Source organism: Tachypleus tridentatus, chromosome 9 (genome assembly GCF_004210375.1).
Source record: "Tachypleus tridentatus isolate NWPU-2018 chromosome 9, ASM421037v1, whole genome shotgun sequence".
Classification (NCBI taxonomy): Eukaryota; Metazoa; Arthropoda; class Merostomata; order Xiphosura; family Limulidae; genus Tachypleus; species Tachypleus tridentatus.
The window spans coordinates 27,704,093-27,728,086 of NC_134833.1; the positions used below are offsets into that span (position 1 = coordinate 27,704,093).

Here is a 23,994-nt window from a genome sequence, read left to right on the forward strand (position 1 = left end):
ATGAACACGACGCCACAATCAGGGTTCAACAACAAAATCACAATTTATTCACAATAACTATACTTAGAAATAACACAGTTAATAAAAAAAAAAAAAATACTTGGCCAGGACATCACACTAATTTATGTTCGGCATGGCCAGGTGGTTAAGGCACTCGACTCGTTATCCGAGGGTTGCGGGTTCGAATCCCCTTCACACCAAACATGCTTGCCATTTCAGCTGTGTGGGGGTTATACTATGACGGTCAATCTCACTATTCGTAAAAGAGTAACCCGAGATTTGGCTGTGGATGGTGATGACTAGCTGCCTTCCCTCTAGTCTTACAGTGCTAAATTAGGGACGGCTAGCACAGATAGCCCTTGTTTAGCTTTGCGCGAAATTCAAAACAAACCAATCTTCTAGTTTTACGCTGATAAATTATGAACGGCTAGCGCAGATAGCTCTCGAAGTTGTGTAAAATTCAAAAGCAAACGAAACAGATCGCTTTCTCGATTAAGCTTTTGGCAGGATATTTATTCACTGAGTTGGTCACGAGAATACAACCTCATGTGATAATAAATTTACATACTCTTGTACTAAATTGATAGTATCTGTATGTCACCGCTAGGGAATCTAGTGTTAGTTTCATGATATACATACGCATATTTACTTATAATAAAAATGTTTATGTATAAGGTGAGTTGTTGTTTTAATGCAACAAAAAATTCAAAATTTATAAACTAAACGATAGAAGGAAGTTATATATGAACCGTGTTCATTTAAAAAAAATTTTCTTATGTCGCATTTGTCCTCCAGTGGCACAGCGGTACGTCTACGGACTTATACTACTAGAAACCAGGTTTCGATACCCATGGTGAGCAGAGCACAGACAGCACTTTATGTAGCTTTGTGCATACTAAAACAATCTCACGTTTATTAAATATAATGGAAATGTGGGGTCACTTTGTATTTTAAGATTTCCTGTGCGGTGCATTACGTTGACAGGTAAGGAAGGAGTTTAGTTCTCTGTTTAAAAAGGAGAATGGCTGAACAGTGTCAGTTAGGTTATTGTGTTTCGTAATGATAATTTTATATGGGATTAATTACGCTCGTTTAAACTTGGGACCATATCGATTTAAAATATTAAAAAAATTATAATATAGCAAGTGGCCTGGGATGGCCGAGCGCGTTAAGGCATGTGCTCGTGATCTGAGGGTCGCGGGTTCGCATCCGAGTCGCGCTAAACATGCTCGCCTCCCAGCCGTGGGGGCGTTATAATGTAACGGTCAATCCCACTTTTCGTTGGTAAAAGAGTAGCCCAAGAGATGGCGGTGGGTACTGATGACAAGCTGCCTTCCCTCTAGTCTTACACTGCTAAATTAGGGACGGCTAGCACAGATAGCCCTCGAGTAGCTTTGTGCGAATTTCAAAACAAAATATATAGAAAGGGTGGACAGCTTTTCATTTGACAACGAACTTTATAACATTAGTAAGTAAAGGGTTAAAAAATTTAGACTACCGCTTTTCTTTTCTGAAGCTTGGCCTCTTTGTTGCGGAAGGATACAAAAATAAAACGAGAAAAATTGAAAATTCAATGAGGCATGATAGCTGTTTTACGTAAAACAACTGAAAATGTGCTGGTTGTGTACATAGTGAGTGGCTTCTTTCTTAAACAATAAAAAAACAAAAAACAGGGTGTTAGTTTGCGTGGCTTCTTTCTCAAACAATTAAAAGACAGAGAAAGAAGGTGCCAAGTTTTATCACATTTTAGTCTTCCTTTCAAGTTGTTAAAAAGCCAAAAACACAAATATTAATTTTACGGAAGTGTGTTTGTTTTTTTCTTATAGCAAAGCCACATTAGGCTATCTGCTGAGCCCACCGAGGGGTATCGTACGCTGTACCAGCGGGGGGCTTTTTCGCGGAAGTATAGATGAAAACATGTAAAACTTAATTTTGTTCAAAGTTTAGATGAGAAATTGAAATTTAATAGTATCTTTCAGGTTGAATTTAGTTCTTACATGAAAATACGCTTATATTCGACTTACACAAAAAAATTTAATATGTATATGCCCTAAGTTTCATATTTGTTGTTGTTTTGAATTAAGCACAAAGCTACACAATGGGATATCTGTGCTCTGCCCACCACAGGTATCGAAACCCGGTTTTTAGCGTTGTAAGTCCGCAGACATACCGCTGAGCCACTGGGGAGCCTAAGTTTCATAATAATTATCGTAAAATGTATATGTCCTAATTTCCTTTTTCGAAATATTTTTGTTTATTTGATTTTGTTTGTTTTGAATTTCGCGCAAAGCTATACGAGGGCTATCTGCGCTAGCCGTCCCTAATTTAGTAGTGTAAGAATAGAGAGATGACAGTTGGTCATCACCACCAACCGCCAACTCTTGGGCTACTCTTTTACCAACGAATAGTGGCATTGACCGTCACATTATAACGCCCCCACTGATTCTTTGAAAAACTGTAACGAAAAATACACTTTCCAAAATTGTCTCGAAAAGTTTTTTATGTTCGATTGAAATACTGCAAAGATGAGGTTTTAAACATTTATTCGTCGAGAACCATGAACCTTGGCCCTGATACGGCACGGCCTGGTTGTTAGGGTTTTCAGTTCGCGGGTCCGAACAGCACAGAAAATGTTGAACCTTTCAGCCGTAGGGACGTTATAATTGTCCCAAAATTAAATTATATTTGCTCACTAGTTTACAGTGGATGGTGTTAAATAGCTGCTATTTTCTATTCTATCACATTTCAGTTCGAGACTGTTAGTGTAGAAAGCCTTTGAATAGCTTTAAATAAAGTTCAAGAAGCAAGCAATAATTATATTGTGTCGGGCTCGCAGTATCCTAGTGAAAAGTTACTTGTCATTAATTAAAAACAAAAAGTAAATAAAGCGCCAGGACGTGCAGTCTTACACGTAATAATGGATTTCAAGCTTTACATATATTTCCAGTTTCTTTCATGTGTTTAAATTTTGGTAGCTCGTTTGTCTTGTTTATTTTTAAAACTAAGAACATACGTTTAGAACGAGCAGTTTTCTTTTTCTAATTTATTAACTCTGTTGGCGTATCGTCATTGGCAGTTTAAAAATTACCACTTCTACAAGATAAGTTAATTGATTAGATAATGTTTTAAACTCCTAACTAGCTTCAGACGTTTTATTCAGGTTTATTTTCCAGTAAATCTAAAGTAAAGTAATTAGTGTTTGAAATAGGTTATTTGATTAATTACAGTTTGAAGCAAAGTACTTACAGTACATTATTCCAGACTTAATGCTTAAAATTATTTGATTCATCTATCGAAATTCCAATCAGTTCACAATAAACGATTGTAGACATAATTCTACTGTATTCGCTTTTACTTTGTTTCAACGTTTGTATCCACGTGCTCGTTGCGAAACGCGCACTGAAGCTATAACTGAAGCTCCTCTGAAATATCTAACAACTTTTTGTTAGAGCTCTAAGTATATATTTTTTTTTTATTTTAACAAATCTAAGCTTGGAACGCCAAGTGGTTAGCTGATCGGAAAGTCAAAGGTTTGAGCCACGATATTCTTTTAAATGTGAATACTACTAACCGGTTGCCACCTCTCTATGATCAGCAGTTCTAAATTAAAAGTGACCATTCCTGATTCTTATACAAGTCTAGATTTACTAGTTTAGGTCAGTTGTCGCGTAAGATGTCTTTCAAGTCGAAATTATTAAATCCAAAGAAGTTCAGCCATTACTTATTATAACGAAGTTCGATTGCATGTCAGAAAACCATCAAACTGCTTGGCGACCTTATATCTTAATGCATCATCCAAGTATAATTCTAAATTAGGAATTAACTTGTTATTTCATGATAATAAATAAATTATTTCAACAATAGACCTCGTTTCATACACAGAACTGTAGTGATAATAACCACAGTTTTTAAACTTGATTTTTGGCACAAAAAATTACTTATGTTGACCATTTATCGCACGAAGTGTCCTAATTCTACGTTGATTGATGGTTTAAACCAAGGACTGGATGTCTCAGAGTTCTCTTTATATGAACGCTTTGAAACAAAGACAGGAGCTGTTAAATTATATATTGATCAACGCTTTGAAACCAGGATAGAAGGTCTCACGATTCTATGTTGATTTGGCCCGGCATGGCCAAGCGTGTTAAGGCGTACGACTCGTAATCTGAGGGTCGCGGGTTCGCATTCCTGTTGCGCCAAACATGCTCGCCCTTTCAGCCGTGGGGGCGTTATAATGTTACGGTCAATCCCACTATTCGTTGGTAAAAGAGTAGCCCAACAGTTGGCGGTGGGTGGTGATGACTAGCTGTCTTCCCTCTTAGACTTACACTGCTAAATTAGGTACGGCTAGCACAGATAGCCCTCGAGTAGCTTTGTGCGAAATTGTGTTGATCAACGCTTTGAAACAAGGATAAGGGAATATTAAATCAACGCTTTGAAACAAGGACAAAATAATATTAAAAACACACTAACTATGTTGATCAACGCTTTAAAACAAGGACAAGGGAATATTAATGTTCTGCGTTGATCAACGCTTTGAAACAAGGACAAGGGAATATTAATGTTCTGTGTTAATCAACGCTTTGAAACAAGGACAAGGGAATATTAATGTTCTGTGTTGATCAACGCTTTGAAACAAGGATAAGGGAATATTAATGTTCTGTGTTGATCAACGCTTTGAAACAAGGACAAGGGAATATTAATGTTCTGTGTTGATCAACGCTTTGAAACAAGGACAAGGGAATATTAATGTTCTGTGTTGATCAACGCTTTGAAACAAGGACAAGGGAATATTAATGTTCTGTGTTAATCAACGCTTTGAAACAAGTACAAGGGAATATTAATGTTCTGTGTTGATCAACGCTTTGAAACAACGACAACAATTCCTGCTATTCTATATTCGAGTTGCGATTCCATTTAATAATATAAACCTTCCCATATACAGGACTCATCTTAAGTATATATCTTTAAGCAGAATTACCACAATACGAGTAACTGACGTTTCAGTTACAGATTTAACGGTTTTTTACAGACCTTTTGGTATGGTAAACACTAGGAAGAAAAAGAAAATATCTCGAAATTCAGTACCTTCCTACATGTTCAGTAGAGTATTTCGGTACCTTCCTACATGTTCAGTAGAGTATTTCGGTACCTTCCTACATGTTCAGTAGAGTATTTCGGTACCTTCCTACATGTTCAGTAGAGTATTTCGGTACCTTCCTACATGTTCAGTAGAGTATTTCGGTACCTTCCTACATGTTCAGTAGAGTATTTCGGTACCTTCCTACATGTTCAGTAGAGTATTTTGGTACCTTCCTACATGTTCAGTAGAGTATTTTGGTACCTTCCTACATGTTCAGTAGAGTATTTTGGTACCTTCCTACATGTTCAGTAGAGTATTTTGGTACCTTCCTGCATGTTCAGTAGAGTATTTCTGTACCTTCCTGCATGTTCAGTAGAGTATTTCGATACCTTCCTGCATGTTCAGTAGAGTATTTCGATACCTTCCTGCATGTTCAGTAGAGTATTTCGATACCTTCCTACATGTTCAGTAGAGTATTTCGGTACCTTCCTGCATGTTCAGTAGAGTATCTGATTAATATATGTATATATTGAACATTTGACTACAACATCAACAGATCACTCCTAACGTTTGATCATTTTCAATACAGCCAGAAGATCGATAGTATTAATGAACCAAAACTTGAAGCTAAACGAACACAGGTATGATGATTTAATTGAGAATCTTTTCTTCCAACACTCATTTCTTTGTTATTTAGCTGGCCTGGTGATCAGGGCGTTCCACTCGTAATCTTTCGCTGGATCAAATCCCCGTCACCGAACGTGCTCCCTCTTTCAACCATTAGGGCGTTATTATGATACTTTCAATCCCACTGTTTGTTGGTAACAGAATAGCTCCAGAGCTGGCGGTGGGTGGTATTGACTAGCTGTTTTTCTTGTAATTTATTACTAATTTGCGCGAAATTCGAAACAACCCGAATCATTATTTGGCAATTAGACGTACAGCAACCATTAGATGGCGCATCGCAGTAGCTGATTTATAGAAGACCGCGTCATTATTTGGCATATATGATCCAGCTTGTTAAGGGTTTTCAATCAGCTTCTGTCCCCAAGTAGCAGAATGTTCTTTATTTTGGTTGTCATGGATATCGGACAGCATTGGTGTCACTGATTTTATGATGACTATTAGAAGCCTATGGAACTGTTCCAATCTTCACGAAAAGACTCGTGGAAGGCACGTTCTTCGTTTAACACTAAGACCACAAGGACGAACGCTCATAGGTTCGCAGAAGTACAATTATCAATTTAATCTTAATGAATAGGAACTCAGTTACAGAAGAGTTGTTAGAGGTGAATATTTGACCAAAGTCGATAATTCTCTCGTTATGTTCATAACCTGCATTCTGATGTGTTTGAAAAGATGAATAGTATCTCGAGATAAGACTCCCTATTCACGTATTTTCAACTTTGTTAATAAAGTATTTCTTCCAATCGACTGTAACACACCAGTAAGAGGCTAACTATATTCAACGAAACAAGTATTAATTCTGACACGAACTGTAACTTGCAGTCCATTTCAAATAGCACATATAATAACTATTTCCAATTCGAGAGGCTATTTTAGAAATACGTAACTTGATTTTTTCCCAGTTTCTTTTAAGTGTAACCTCTTTTTAAAATAAATGACTGTAACTTTCAGATTTTCTCTGCATGACACAGATATGATTTTGTTCTGTATTGGTGTGTATGTGTGTGTATAAATAACTCGTTTTAACAAAGAATTGAAAAATTTATTTTTCTTCTTGACATAATAAACATTCAAAGTGCAATAAAGGTACCAATACGAAAGGCCCACATGGCTAGGTAGTTAAGGCGCTCGACTCGTTATACGAGAGTCACGAGTTCGAATCTCCGTCGCACCAAACATGCTCGCCATTGCAGCTGTGGGGTCGTTATACTGTTACAGTCAATCCCATTATTCGTTGGTGAAAGAGTAATCCAAGAGTTGGCGGTGGGTGGTAATGACTAGTTGTCCTCACTCTAGTCTTACACTGCTAAATTAGGGACGGCTAGTGTAACTTTGCGCAAAATTAAAAAAAATGAACAAAACCAGTAGGGAGGAGAAAGATGTTTACATGAATACGAAATCAGATTTGGGGGGGGGGGGTCCATCCTGGGTCCATCCTGTATCACGTTATCTAGTTGTACTGATTTGGCAGTTTTCTTCTCCGGAAATTAGATGGGGGTGCTGAGGACTGTTGACTGTCTTCCATTTTTAGTTTGTCGCTTCAAAATTAGGGACAGCTATGGGCAGTCTATCCTTTTAGCTTCAAGTGAAAAACTGAAATCAAAATTCGCATATCTTTTCTGAAAGTGAAATTTATATTTTTCTTAAAGTCGACTTTAAGCACATTAAACTACGTACAGGTGACTTATCTGCTACGCAACAGATCCTCGGAAGGAAATTGTCTGCAGCATGAGAGTTACACAGACGTTTTTTGTCCACCTCAGATGTGTTTTGTGAGCTGAAGGTCTAGAACAAAAATAATTTTAGTCAGGTTTTTATTCTTACGATGATTCCCCTTTCGTGATAGTAAGTAACGACATATGCAAGGGGGGTTATCAGGTCTTTATTCTTACGATGATACCCTTTTCGTGATAGTAACGACATATGCAAGGGGGTTATCAGGTCTTTATTCTTACGATGATACCCTTTTCGTGAAAGTAACGACATATGCAAGGGGGGTTATCAGGTCTTTATTCTTACGATGATTCCCCTTTCGTGATAGTAAGTAACGATATATGCAAGGGGGATTATCAGGTTTTTATTCTTACGATGATACCCTTTTCGTGATAGTAACGACATATGCAAGGGGGTTATCAGGTCTTTATTCTTACGATGATACCCTTTTCGTGAAAGTAATGACATATGCAAGGGGGTTATCAGGTCTTTATTCTTACGATGATACCCTTTTCGTGATAGTAACGACATATGCAAGGGGGGTTATCAGGTCTTTATTCTTACGATGATTCCCCTTTCGTGATAGTAAGTAACGATATATGCAAGGGGGATTATCAGGTTTTTATTCTTACGATGATTCCCCTTTCGTGATAGTAAGTAACCACATATGTAAGGGGGGTTAATTAAATCAAGTCCAATAACCAATAGAATGCCTCATGGTGATTGTCAAAATCTTTTTTTATAATGCATAGAGTTCAAAATATCATTCATCATTGTGTATAGGTCACTGTATATCAATTACCACCAAGTACCGTCAGAGAACTGCCCCAAAACTTGCCATATTAAACTACTCTGGAACACTCTTTAGGATGTTTCACATATGGTGATGGCCATAATAAAAATCAAAATGGTGGATTGAGGATATTATTTACCCACAGCTCTTTAGGCATGAGACCTTCGCTAACATTATAATAAAACATATAGCTCTGACGCGTCAAAGGAAAGATACCTAATGCTTCTAATTCTGAGCTTTTCAGCATTGAAGCATGTCTCCGTCTTGTTAAGCAAGATCTGCTACCTCTGTTCCTTTAACCTAAAGCAAGTATTTTTGTTGCTATCTTACGTTCACGACCTCTTTTTCCTCTGAGCTAAAACAGGTCTTCTTGCTGTTAACCTTTCACCTGCGTGTTGAAAGGTAACTTCAAGAAAGAACTTCGAACTTATCCACATTGTTTATGGGCAAGGCATAAAATTGAGACTTTTTGGTTTTTTTAAAGATACTGTTAGAAAAGCTAAAAATAGAACCATTGCCAATACTTCTGAGGTTGGCTTCTGATGAGAGCCCAGGTTACAGAGGACGTAATTAAAGAGGTTAAATATTTAACCGTTGCTAATGAGGCTACAAAGACTGGATTCTACTAATGACCCAGTTTACAGAGGACTTAAGAGGAAAGGTTAATATTAGCAAAGAATTGTTTGTTTGTTTTGAATTTTGCGCAAAGCTACACGAGGGCTAATTGCGAAAGTGGCGACACCTTTTACTTGTGTGTAGGTTTGCGCGAAATTCAAAAACGAGAATACCACACTCTATAACATTTTTTTCAGCAACATATCGAACAGTAATAAAGGATTCCAAGACACAATTTGATGTGTAGTACTTAAAGTTCTCCTAAATATGTGAATAAATGAGTTTTAGTTTTGCAATACCCTGAAAAGTTTCGTTAATAATTTATTTATTATTATTAATATTACAATATACACAAAACTGTGGCTTGAGCAGTAACATAGTGTTTTGAAGTGGGAGAAAATAACAGAATATATTAACGAATTAAGTAAACCAACTTGCAAGCCATAAGACATCATGAAATGAAATGCACCAAAAAGGGCACTCGCTTTCCTCAAGTGGTCTGAACTTAGCCTAATTGTTGGCATTTCAGAATTGTGAATTAAAGGATTCATGGCTCATGAACCATTGCATTAAAGAAAATATGCTCCTACTATTCCATTGTATGAACGAAATTCACTAGATGGTACATCTTGATTACTAACTGATTCTTTCAAATTTATCTGTTTAAAATTAGGGATAACTAAGCCCAGATAACCCTTGTGTAACTTTATGCTCGAAGTTTGGAAACAAGCTAAACTTGTCTCCTATTGGGTCGGCCGTAAGTTTACGAATTTACAACGCTACAATATGAGGGTTGGTTCTCTATGATAGGGCCCGGCATGGCCTAGCGCGTAAGGCGTGCGACTCGTAATCCGAGGGTCGCGTGTTCGCGCCCGCGTCGCGCTAAACATGCTCGCCCTCCCAGCCGTGGGGGTGTATAATGTGACGGTCAATCCCACTATTCGTTGGTAAAGAGTAGCCCAAGAGTTGGCGGTGGGTGGTGATGACTAGCTGCCTTCCCTTTAGTCTTACACTGCTAAATTAGGGACGGCTAGCACAGATAGCCCTCGAGTAGCTTTGTGCGAAATTTCCAAACAAACAAATCTCTATGATAGATAGAATGCGCATAGCTGTTTTGTCCAACGCTATGCGAGGGCTTTCTGTGCAAGCCGTCCCTAATTTAGCAGTGTAATACTAGAAGGAAGGCAGCTAGTCATCACCGTGGGATTGACCGTCACAAGATAACGCCCCCACGGCTAAAAGAGCGAGCATGTTCAGTGGGATGAGGATTCGAACCCACAACCTTCAGATTGCGAGCCGAGCGCCCTAACCACGTAACCATGCCGGGCCAACAACAAACTAAACCTCCATGTGGCGCCATCTTTTATTTACATGAAAAGATACAGAACTGTCTGTAGTTGATAATTATTTGCATCTTTGGTGGTCATAGCAACAGCAAAGGGGAAGACTGACATTACAGATATCCACTGGACGTTGTGTTTCTCACTGTAGACTTAAGAGTGTAGCGTTTAATATATTTTTGTTATGGATAAATTACAATTTTAAAGTTTGTTTTACGTATATTTTCAATAGATTGAACTTAAATGCATTTACTCTGAAGAGAAAAGGAAAGATACACGTTTTTATGAGTGACCATTGTTACATTACTTTTAAAACACGCGTTAAACTTTACAGACAGATACACTGCCGAGCCAGTTGAATCGAATTTTAGAAGGCAGTTTATATCGTTGTCAAGCGTAAAGCCTCGAATTATAGAGTTATGTGTGTGTGTGTATCCATTATTATATATATATATATATATATATGTGTGTGTGTGTGCGCGCGCGTGTGTGTATATATATATATACCATCATCATATGTATGTGTGTGTGTATACACACACACACACTTCTAATATCAGTATTCCTACGAAATTTCGTGTCTTTCTTTACGCTCGTGGATGGCGAGCGTTTACAGTAAATACAGTATCCTATTATCACAACGGGAGAAGAACCGATCTGCGCCTTTACTCAGTTCGGAAATATTGGAAGCCGACTTCAGTTCTGATTTGATAAAAACATGTGGTAATCTCTTCAATATCTGAAGGACAATGGGTAAGGTTTGAGCCCTGACTACATGTAACACCATATTCTACTGACATCTGCAGCGCGTGTTCTGGATGATTATTGAAATGTTTCATGGTAGAACCAGTCTTCTTATCTATCTCACACATGTTTCATCCTGGTGAGAAACTTAGCTGTCGAAGTGTGACCTGAACAGTGAGGGATTAGCGCTCTCCGTCTGTCCTAGCCTCTGGCACGGCTATCACACTTTACTGGAGAAAGAACGAGCGCACGTGTCAGATCTGTCCAATGGGGTGATGAGTCGGTGCTTACAGTAGATACACGATCAGTCTAATGTCACGACTGTTGAACCACATGTTGACAGTTGTATCCATTTCGTTCTGTGAAGATTAGGGAACACGAACTGTAGCGAAACATTTCCTCACGACTATTTCTTAAAAAGACAGTTTCATAAAAAAAAACAACATACATAAGGCAGATTGTAGAATTCGAAAATGTCAGGCTTTCACGTGATCTCTAGAAGTTCAACGAAGTAGACTGCGCAACTCGGCTAAGATAACGTGTCCTCTCCAAGTGACGTGAGCTGCTCGTTCACTTATTACTTAATTTGTTTTACTATAATTCAGGTAGGTACTGTTTGTTGCTTTTTACTGTTGTTACTTTTTGTCGTCATATCGTCTGCATACTCCTGATAACATGTTTCTTCTCTCAGATTCATCTTCCAAGTGATTAGCATATGAAACGTATTTTAAACCATTCAGAACTTGTATAATTATTCTGTATAGGCTGTGCTGTTAAATACTTGCTCATACAAGTAAAAAAAGTTCCGTTAAATGATCCATTTCGCGCTTCAGAAACGTAAGTTATCTTTGTTTTCACTCATGTGTTCTTAGAACTATTAATGTGGTAACGTTGTTTAACACTGTCTTGTGAGTGGCTGTGCACAAAATAGAAAGGTGGTACAATTGATAACCTGAGTTATGGTGTGTGGTAGAACGTTTCAACAGTGCCTTATGGTTTACTGTTCGCAGACTAATGTAGCGGTATTATTATCAGCCTGAGTTATCTTGATGTACTGTTTACAGAATAAAGTGTTTGTTCTGTTCACAACATGTCTCATATGTTCACGACTAAAGGATTGACACCGATGTCTGTGTTAGACTGACAGACGTTGTTTTAAGGTTTGATGCATTTTCGAAAGAAATCTAACAAGTTAAATGAAAAATCGTTTGTTTTTGTTTGGTTTGTTTGAAGTTAAGTACAATGTGCTATCTGTGCTCTGGCAATTACGGGTATCAAAACCTGGTTTCTAGTGTTGTAAGTCTACAGACGTAAAGCTATGCCACTAGGAGGCTAGAAAAAATGTGGGTTTATTTATGCACTGAAAAAATAATTATTGTTTATGAGAAAAGAATATTAGTTATAATTATTTTATGGGATATACTGGGTCAAAGAATGAATATTTTAAGTAAATTATAAAGTAAAATATTGAAAAATATAATACGAAAACATGTTAAACAACGTGTTATATTGTTGTTCTTGTTGCGAGTCGATTTTATTAGTTTGTGAGGCTCTATTTACGTTAAACTTTATTATTTAAGGCCGTTAAACTACAAGTATAAATTAAGTAACCACAAATGTACTGAAAGGTTCGTATTAAATAGTTATTTATATTATAAATCAAAAATAAAGGTTTATGAAACGCACCATCCGTGGCTTACTCGTAAGAGTAAAATATTGTACATCTGTAAAAATGAAAGATTTATTTCAAATTACATTTCTGTTTAGAATATTTGCGCAAAGCAACACGCACAGCAGTCTCTAATTTTAAACTGATAAAAGTAAGAGTAAATGCGGCTAGCTAGTCAACGACACTCACTGCTAACTCTGAGCCTGCTCATGTCGAACTGAGTAGAAAAACATTTACCGTCGTTTGTATAGCACTAGTCGCGGCCCCAAAATGCGGAACCTGTTTTTGTTGCAACGGAAAGCAATCTTTGAATTCACAGTCCGGGCATGCTAACTACTGAGCCACGCCTTCTCCTTGATGTTAAAATTTCAGTAGCAAACGTAACGGCTATAATCTGATTCCTCATCGCCCAACATGCCCACTACGAAATAACAATAAGTGGATTTATAGTTTTAGTTTATATACAGATTGAGTACGTTATACTAAGCGATTTGAAATTGTTTTGTTTTGAAATTCGCGCGAAGCTACACGAGGACTATCTGCGCTAGCGGTCCCTAATTTACCAGTGAAAGACTAGAGGGAAGGCAGATTGTCATCACTACCTACCGTCAACTCTTGGGCTACTCTTTTATCAACGAAAAGCGGGATTGACCATAAAATTATAACGCCCCCACGGCTGAAAGGGCGAGCATGTTTGGTGTGACGGGGATTCGATCTCGCGACCCTCGGATTGCGAGTCGAGTGCCTTAACCACCTGGCTATGCCGGGGCCTCCCGATTTGAAATATTCATCCCATCGTTAAGTTCAAGTAGCTAAGTTCAGTCACACTCCCTGGCTTTCACCCAGCAGGCCCGGGTTTGATTCCGGGCATGGGAACCAATAGGGCCCGGCATGGCCAAGCGTGTTAAGGCGTGCGACTCGTAATCTGAGGGTTGCGGGTTCGCATCCCCGTCGCGCCAAACATGCTCGTCGCCCTTTCAGCCGTGGGGGCGTTATAATGTGGCGGTCAATCCCACTATTCGTTGGTAAAAGAGTAGCCCAAGAGTTGGCCGTGGGTGGTGATGACTAGCTGCCTTCCCTCTAGTCTTACACTGCTAAATTAGGGACGGCTAGCACAGATAGCCCTCGAGTAGCTTTGTGCGAAATTAAAAAAGAAACAGACAGTCACACTCTTTCTTCTGACGACCGAGTAACTTGAAAGTAGTGTTTTGGTGCCTCAGATTGGTATACAGTCCTTTTTTCTCTCGAAAACCATTATGTATGTGAGATATCTTCGTTATATAAACTTTAAATCCCCAAACTGAACATATTTTAATAACGAGTGTATAAATATTTTGCTTCTGGAATGTCTGTTACGCACTATTTCTACGTTTTTATATTTTCATACTAATTACAAAACTTCATACAGTGTCAAAATATAGATTTGATACATGCTGTTTCACCGATTGAAACGTGGCTTACTAAATTGTGTATTCAATATAATTTTAACATAATAGACTCTACCCTTTGTACGCAGTTTGTATTAATACTAGATGGTATTTAAATACCGAGAACAAAACTGTGGTGATAAAATCAAACGGCCTAATTTGTTATATTTCCATATTCGAAGGTCGATAAACCAATGTATTGTAAGGAATATCCAATAAATCCTTTGTATTTTTACTTTGAAAAAAATATTCTTATTCGAAGCAACTCGTGTTAAGTGTGTTTTCGACTGTGTGTTCTAGTCGACCTTTTGAAATTCTAGCTGACTGAGCGATTCGAACAATATATTGGATTTACTTACCACATTCTGCCGTTGAATTGTTTAGAAGATGTTTGGATAGGACTTGAATTACAAGTTTATTACTTTATTTGCAATGTAAAGTACATGCAGCTATATGGAATAGTTGCTTGCGAGGTGTACATATTACTGTCACTCCAACGTTGCTTTACTTGAGTGTTATTTGAATAATTTAATGTAACTCGACTTCTTAAATATAAATAGATAAATTACGTATTCAGAACCAGCGCCTCTTGAACAAAAGTTTTTAGAACTCTTCCACTTTTCTATTTGTATTTTTTTTATTTCCAAGAATTTTAATAAAAGATGAAGTGTAGAAGACACCTTGTGTTAGTTCAATTTAGAAGGATTATTTGGATGGCTTTTGTTCAACACGGTAAATATTCTACTAGGCACTGCTGACAAGCAGTTTAATCTGAAACAACTTTGTTTTGAATGCCAAACAATTCAAATATATATTTTTTAGATTATAAATACTTTATTGCGGAGTCTTATCACAGTTCAGAACCTACAAATAACTTTATTTAGTACATTCTTCAATTACATACCTTTTTAATCGATACTTAGAGAACCCTCTAGTGGCATATTGAAGTGAATAAAATACCTTGTTTAAAGTATTATTAGAAAACGTTTTAGTGGAAGCTTGAAGAGATTAAATACTTTCTTTAATGGATTCTTAGAGAACGTTTTATGGAAGGTTGAAGAGATTAAACACTTTCTTTAATGGATTCTTAGAGAACGGTTTAGTGGAAGCTTGAAGAGATCAAAGTACTTTCTTTAATGGATTCTTAGAGGACATTTTAGTTTTGTTTTTTGAATTTCGCACAAAGCTACTCGAGGGCTATCTGTGCTAGCCGTCCATAAATTAGCAGTGGGAAGAGGGAAGAGTGACAAGAGGGAAGGCAGTTAGTCATCACCACCCACCGCCAACTCTTGGGCTACACTTTTATCAACGAATAGTGGGGTTGACCGTAACATTATAACGCCCCCACAGCTGAAAGGGCGAGCATGTTTGGCGCAAAGGGGATGCGAACCCGCGACCCTCAGATTACGAGTCGCACGGACATTTTAGTAAAATCATGAAGTGATTAAAGTGCTTTCCTTAGTGGATTCTTAAAGTACTTCTTTTTCACGGTGTTCTAATGAAACTGATAGCAGAGTACCTAAGCACTTTAGTTTTTAATTGTTTTTTGGTGCGAAGTGCAACAAAGAATTAAATGCGCATAGCCGATTCCAGACTTTAAATTAATGAAGTAGAGGGAAGACAACAAACATTGCTAGGCTGTTTTTTATGACTGAATGGTAAAACCTGATCGTCATCCTTGTTGTCACCGAAGGCTCCATAGTGGAGAGCCTGAAGAAATGGGCCGCGAACCTTGAACTCTCGGATTTACAACAACCATGCAAATCTTCATGCCTCATTCGACTGTCATTAATTTAACAAACTGTCGGTTATGTCATATAAGCATTCTGAGAATTATTTTGTGTTACTTACGTCGAGGTAATTATTAAAAAAAGAATTAGGACGAATTACTATCCCCATAACTAGATTAAAACGGTGATTAGAAGGTTGTGGACAACCATTTTAGTTTTTAGTATTTCAGTTCAACGTTAAAGCCGCGGGCGGCTCAAATATGGCTAGTTGTTAACGTGCAAAAATGTAGATTCGAGAGTCCGTGGTTCGTGCCACAGGGGGTTGGGGATCGGGAATCTCACTTTGGAGCCATGGATGCGTTGTAAGAATGATGGTCAAATACTACTAATCGACTAGAATACTCAACAAGTTGAAGGTGGGTGGTAGTAACAGTCTTAGCTTCCAAATTAGGAACGACTAGCGTAAATAGTCTTTTCCACAAAATTTAACAAGTTCAATTTATTTGTTTTGGTTTGTGCGTAAAACTACGCGAGGGCTATCTGCGCCTAATTTTGCAGTATAAGACTAGACAGAAGGCAGCTAGCCATCACCACCCATCGCCAAACTTGGGCTATTCTTTTACGAATGACTAGTGAAATTGACTGTTACATTATAACGCTTTCAGGGTCATGTATTAGAATCCCCGCCATACCAAACACGTTCGTCCTTCCAGCCGTGGGCCAACATGGTCAAGTAGTTAGGGCTAACAAGTTCGAATGTGAGCATTGTGAATATATACAACATCTAATCGATTGTTTATTGCACATGTGGATTTACACAGCATGGTTTGTCTAATCGATTGTTTATCGTACATGTGGGTTCACACAACATGGTTTGTCTAATCGATTGTTTATCGTACATGTGGGTTCACACAACATGGTTTGTCTAATCGATTGTTTATCGTACATGTGGGTTCACACAACTTGGTTTGTCTAATCGATTGTTTATCGTACATGTGGGTTCACACAACATGGTTTGTCTAATCGATTGTATATCGTACATGTGGGTTCACACAGCATGGTTTGTCTAATCGATTGTTTATCGTACATGTGGGTTCACACAACATGGTTTGTCTAATCGATTGTTTATCGTACATGTGGGTTCACACAACATGGTTTGTCTAATCGATTGTTTATCGTACATGTGGGTTCACACAACGTGGTTTGTCTAATCGATTGTTTATCGTACATGTGGGTTCACACAACGTGGTTTGTCTAATCGATTGTTTATCGTACATGTGGGTTCACACAACGTGGTTTGTCTAATCGATTGTTTATCGTACATGTGGTTTCACACAGCATGGTTTGTCTAATCGATTGTTTATCGTACATGTGGGTTCACACAACATGGTTTGTCTAATCGATTGTTTATCGTACATGTGGGTTCACACAACATGGTTTGTCTAATCGATTGTTTATCGTACATGTGGGTTCACACAACATGGTTTGTCTAATCGATTGTTTATCGTACATGTGGTTTCACACAGCATGGTTTGTCTAATCGATTGTTTATCGTACATGTGGGTTCACACAACATGGTTTGTCTAATCGATTGTTTATCGTACATGTGGGTTCACACAACATGGTGGTTCACACAACATAGTTTGTCTAATCGATTGTTTATCGTACATGTGGGTTCACACAACATGGTTTGTCTAATCGATTTTTTATCGTACATGTGGGTTCACACAACATGGTTTGTCTAATAGATTGTTTATCGTACATGTGGGTTCACACAACATGGTTTGTCTAATAGATTGTTTATCGTACATGTGGGTTCACACAACATGGTTTGTCTAATAGAATGTTTATCGTACATGTGGGTTCACACAACATGGTTTGTCTAATCGATTGTTTATCGTACATGTGAGTCCACACAACATGGTTTGTCTAATCGATTGTTTATCGTACATGTGGGTTCACACAACATGGTTTGTCTAATCGATTGTTTATCGTACATGTGAGTCCACACAACATGGTTTGTCTAATCGATTGTTTATCGTACATGTGAGTCCACACAACATGGTTTGTCTAATCGATTGTTTATCGTACATGTGAGTCCACACAACATGGTTTGTCTAATAGATTGTTTATCGTACATGTGAGTCCACACAACATGGTTTGTTTTCACTCTCTCTCTTTTTGTCATACTATGCGTGTGCGAAGTTATTTGTTTTCAGACCTGTTTTTCCAAAGAAAGTGCAGTTGTGCTACATTTAAATGTTAAAATATGTAAATTTCTGAAGAGCAAAGTAGTTATTCTTAAAAGGAAAACTTAACATTATATCTTAAACTTTAAATCTGTTTGGAAATAAATAAATAATTTCGTTAACGAATATCGTATTTAAAATAAAACACGAAAGCTTCCAATAATGTTGAATTACTTTAATACATTAGCAGCTACTTTCTAATTAAAGAAGAACGTGAGGTTGTTTTCTCAGCAAAAGCTAAGTCCGTCGCTGGGAATTAAACCAATGATTTTAACATTTAAAGGGATCCGGCATGGCCAGGTGGGTTATGGTACTCGACTTGTAATCTGAGGGTCGTGGGTTCGAATCCCCGTCGCACCAAACATACTCGCCCTTTCAGCCGTGGAGGCGTTATAATGTCACGGTCAATCCCGATATTTGTTGGTAAAAGTGTAGCCCAAGAGTTGGCGATTGGTGGTGATGACTAGCTGCCTTCCCTCTAGTATTACACTGCGAAACTAGGGACGGCTAGGGCAGATAGCCCTCGTGTAGCTTTGCGCGAAATTAAAAAACAAACAAACATTTAAAGGGGACGAAAAGAGGGTGTTACTACAATTCATGATGACGAGAATCCATCTTCAAGTTAACAAAGGATAACCTGAAGATGACCTAAGAAGTTCGAAACGTTCTTCTATATTTTATTGTAATTAAAGTTTTAATACCCGTACTAGCCGTCTTTAGAATACGCTATTACATTTGTTATGGCGTGAACGCCTTTTCCAAGCTATCGAAGTATGATTAGATTTAATTATACTTGGCATAAGACATAAGTATTAGGCCTATTATAGTTTTTACACTATGTTCCTTATCTAATCCCTTAGTAATTTTCAGAAATTAGAAGACTGTATGATAGTAGTAATTCAGTTACCGTATGTGCACAATATTCATTGTCTTACGGCAAGCATAACTAATTTTATTTACCATTGGTAAGAAAGCTTGCACGTGAAGTGGAGCATTATTGTTAATGTAATACGATTTTATACCTCCACCGAAAACGGGTGCTGGACCAGACATGCTTGGTTTGATAATTAGCGTGTTTGACTATGAGTGTAGGATTCATAATTTCCATCACGTTGCTGTAAAACAAAAACATTCCGTACTTTTGGGGGGTCGTTGATATGTTCTAAACTTGGAACTGAAATATAACACTGTTCGAATAGAGTAGCCGAAGAGTTGGCGGTGGGTTATGCTAACTAGTTGTCTTCCCTCTACTTTTCTCGAAAACATACAAATCGAATTAGTTTTAAACACAGTACACCATCATATAATTAGTAAATTGAAATTAATTATGCTTTGTTCAGTCCCCATCTCCCCAAACATGTTTGCCCTTTCAGCTGTGAGGAAATTATGAGGATACGATCAATTCCACTATTCGTTGGTAAAACAGTCGCCCAAGAATTGGCGATGGGTGGTGATGTCTGGCTACCTTTCAATACTAACTTAAGGACGGCTAGCTCATATAGCCTTCGAATAGCTAGTTTTACGAGATATTCAAAACCAACCAAAGCCCCAGTGGATGATTCATATATATATACCCTTGTGCAAATTAATTGAAACAAGACGGAAAATTGTTGGGTTTTTTTTTTTCAATTTTTTGCGTTTTATTTCTGAAAATCCAAATGTTACTCAAATTAATACATGATATGACCGCCTTTATTTTTCAGAAGATCATTGATTCGCTTTGGCATCGAGTCCACGAGTTGACTGCAATCTTTACTAATTTTTGGATCGCGGTACCACACCACAATTATGGCCTCAATTAGCTTATCTTTCGTAGTGCAGTCTTTTCCCCGAAGTCTTTCTTTACAAATCGCCCAAAGATTTTCAATAGGATTTAAGTCCAGAGAGTTTCCAAGCCAGTCCAGCACCTTTATTCACGTTGTAGCTATAAAATTTCGATGTGTGACACGGAGCCAGATCTTGTTGAAAAATACCAGATCCATCTAGAAATCTCTTTTTCAATTCTGGAACGACTCTTCTCTGCAAAACTTCGATGTACTGTGGTCCTCGCATCATACCTTCTACGATATGTAAGCTTCCGACGCCATAGTAGCTGAAAAAGCCCCAAAACATCTTCTTCAAGGGATGTTTTACGAACTGACTGATGTGAGATTCTCGAAGTTTCTCACTTGGAGATCTGCGAACATGCAGACTTCTTTGACCCTGTACGAAGAAATGAGTCTCGTCACTGAATAACACCTTCCTCTATTGTTCTTGTGTCCAGTTCTTGTATTTCAGACCCCATTGATACCGTTTTTTCTTCATTGAGTTGGTAAGAAGTTGGTTTTTGACTGGTCTCTTTGTCCTTCTGACGCAATTTCGAATGACGTAATATTCCTCAAAGGTTCGTCATATATCCCAAAAATAGATCGACCGTACTGCAAAACACAGCTAATGACGCCATCTGTGTGAAAAAAATGACTGACTATTGAAGGAAATCGGCAGGTCTAGCGAGCCTACACCGGCCGCCATGCTGAAAATATTGTAAAATGACCATTTGTTTCAATTAATTTGCACAAGGGTGTATATATGTATGTACCTGTTCGATCCTAAAATAAAAATATTATAATATTTTTAATGCTTCGTGATCAAATAAAACTGTTCGGAATCACGAGGGTGAGGGCGGAGCTAAATTACGCTATTCTGTATAACTTAGCCAGTTCAAAATATATCGCTTTAATTTTTCTTGCTGCTGTTAGCTCCCGGGTTCCCACTCTACAGATACATCGAAACTCACTCCTCTCGTGGGCGTGAGACGCGTGATCGTCATGGGAACATAGCACACGAGCAAATACAAGAACTGGAGCGAGCGATTTTTGTCTTTAGTTAGATTAATTCGGACCCCTCTTTAAATTCGCACCTACTCACCCATGCATAGGTTTACTGTATATTTCATAGTTAACAATAAAAAGATATAAAGTATTTTGTCAATTGGTGTCTGGAGAAAATAATGAAATTTTCAGTAAATAAAACGACATTAGCTTAAACAAGAAGAACTTACGCCATGTTAAAATGTACAATAATATATGTTCAGAAAAATAATGTTAGGATATATGTACTTTCGAGTGGAAGAACCTAATTTTTAATACACACACGTATATATACATATAGGACTGTGTTTACAGTAATTTTTTATATAACAGTAGATAACCATTTGTTATATGCTCTCTTTCCCTTACAACTTACGTATTGTATTGATTAATTTATAGAGATTGTATGAATATGTAGAAAAATATGTAATTTAAACGAAATAAATAATAAGAGTAACTGAGGTGTGGGTTTTATTTACTGTTATTGTATTTTATGTGGAGAAATCTATATAGAATAACTGGAGGTTTGAAGGGATTGGTTTGTTTTGAATTTCGCGCAAAGCTACATGGGGTTTATTGGTCTAGATGTTCTTAATTTATCAATGAAAGACAAAGGGAAGGTAACTAATCACTACTACTCGCCGTCAATTTTTGAGCAACTCTTTTACCAACAAATAAATAGTGGTATTGGCAGGTCACATGATAACTCTCATATGGCTTAAAGGACAAGCATATTTGGTGTGACTGGGATTCGAAATCGCAGATTGAGAGTCAAAGGCCCCAACCACCTGGTCAGCTCAATACGTTACGGTGTACAACTCTCCAAAGTTTGACTGCGTAACGAGAAAAAGACAAACGAGTTGAGATATATGTACAGTGGAACCCCTCTAAAGCAGCCACCTTCGGGACTGAGACAAGCTGGCCTGATTAGAGGGGTTCCATTGTACATAATTAGGGATTATGTAAACAAAAAAGGGACTGTGATCGAATGACCGCTTTCAAGGGGTGGCCGAATCTGAGGGGTAGCCGCTTAGAGGGGTTCCACTGTATTTCACTACAATCTTTGCTATCACATAATACAAAACAGACAAGTGTGTCTGTAAGGTGTTGGATTGGTGAGGGAAGTGGATGAGGGATTGAAACCTTCCCTCTGTCTTCAGTGTGTGCCTCCCTGCAAGTCGAATTACAACGATAAAATATGAATAGAAAAGAAAGCCTAAAGTTCCAAGATAAAACAGAAGGAAGTCTCATACTGGCATAAAAAGTTACGGTAACATTAAATTCAAAGTTTTAAACAAATTGTTAAAGTCTAATAAAATATCCGCAAAATCTGTAAGTCCACTTAATGTTTTCATAAAGAAAAATCTCGTTAACAAAGAAGAACCTGTTCGCCAACAGAGAAGACAGCCCTTTAATTTGGAAAATCACGAGCTTTTTTTCCCGCAATCAAGTGCAGTTAATTATCAGTTAATGAATCCAGGTGCTGGTTAAATTTAACGTCAGGAAAAGTTAGATTATTTACTTGAGCGCATTTGTTTTGCATATTAACTGAGAGAATAGAACACACAGGTACTGTCCTGTACCACATTATTTAGGCTCGGCGTGACCAGGTGGTTAGGGTAATGAACTCGCAGTCTGAGGGTCGCATGTTCGAATCTCCGTCCCACCAAACATTGTCGCTCTTTCAGACATGCGAATGTTATAATGTGACAGCCAATCCCACTATTCGTTGATAAAAGAGTAGCCCAAGTGTTGGCTGTCGTTGGTAATGACCAACTGCCTTCCCTTTTGTCTTTCGTTACTAAATTATGGACGGCTAGCGTAGATAGCTCTCGTGGAGTTTTGCGCGAAATTCATAACAAACAAACAAACCATACTATTCAAAACTATTTTACAGATAAAAATTCTGAAACACGGGAAATGAAATATGTCATCTTTCGTAGAAAGTTTGGTTTGGATTGTTTTGAATTTCGCGTAGAGCTACACGAGAGCTATCTGCACTAGCCGTCCATAATTTACCAGTGTAAGACTAGAGGGAAGGCAGCTAATCATCACCACCCATCGACAACTCTTGGGCTACTCTTTTTTGGTTGTGTATCGTACTACCACCAATCGTGTAATCTACGTTTAGTAGCCTGTATTCAGTAGTGGAGTATACGTTTAGTAGCACTGTATTCAGTAGTGGAGTATATGTTTAGTAGCACTGTATTCAGTAGTGGAGTATACGTTTAGTAGCACTGTATTCAGTAGTGGAGTATACGTTCAGTAGCACTGTATTCAGTAGTGGAGTATACGTTTAGTAGCACTGTATTCAGTAGTGGAGTATACATTTAGTAGCACTGTATTCCGTCGTGTAGTCTACATTTAGGAGCACTGTATTCAGTCGTGTAGTCTACATTTAGGAGCACTGTATTCAGTCGTGTAATCTACATTTAGGAGCACTGTATTCAGTCGTGGAGTCTACATTTAGGAGCTCTGTATTCAGTAGTGGTGTTTACATTTAGGAACATTGTATTCAGTCGTGGAGTCTACATTTAGGAGCACTGTATTCAGTCGTGGAGTCTACATTTAGGAGCACTGTATTCAGTAGCAGAATCTACATTTAGGAGCTCTGTATTCAGTAGTGGTGTCTACATTTAGGAGCTCTGTATTCAGTAGTGGTGTCTACATTTAGGAGCACTGTATTCAGTCGTGGAGTCTACATTTAGGAGCACTGTATTCAGTTGTGGAGTCTACATTTAGGAGCACTGTATTCAGTAGTGGTGTCTACATTTAGGAGCACTGTATTCAGTCGTGGAGTCTACATTTAGGAGCACTGTATTCAGTAGTGGTGTCTACATTTAGGAGCACTGTATTCAGTCGTGGGGTCTACATTTAGGAGCACTGTATTCAGTAGTGGTGTCTACATTTAGGAGCACTGTATTCAGTAGTGGTGTCTACATTTAGGAGCACTGTATTCAGTAGTGGTGTCTACATTTAGGAGCACTGTATTCAGTCGTGGAGTCTACATTTAGGAGCTCTGTATTTAATTCGATTGTCCTCGGTGGACACAGCAGATAGCCCGTTGTGGTTTAGCTGTAAGAAAATCACACACA

At 38.0% G+C, this 23,994-nt stretch overlaps 1 protein-coding gene across 5 annotated transcripts in view; it reads left to right on the forward strand.

The window, feature by feature from the left end:
- LOC143224925 (caskin-2-like) overlaps nt 1-23,994 on the forward strand; it is a 261,429-nt gene that overhangs the window by 122,016 nt on the left and 115,419 nt on the right. The gene's annotated exons all lie outside the window — the stretch shown is intronic.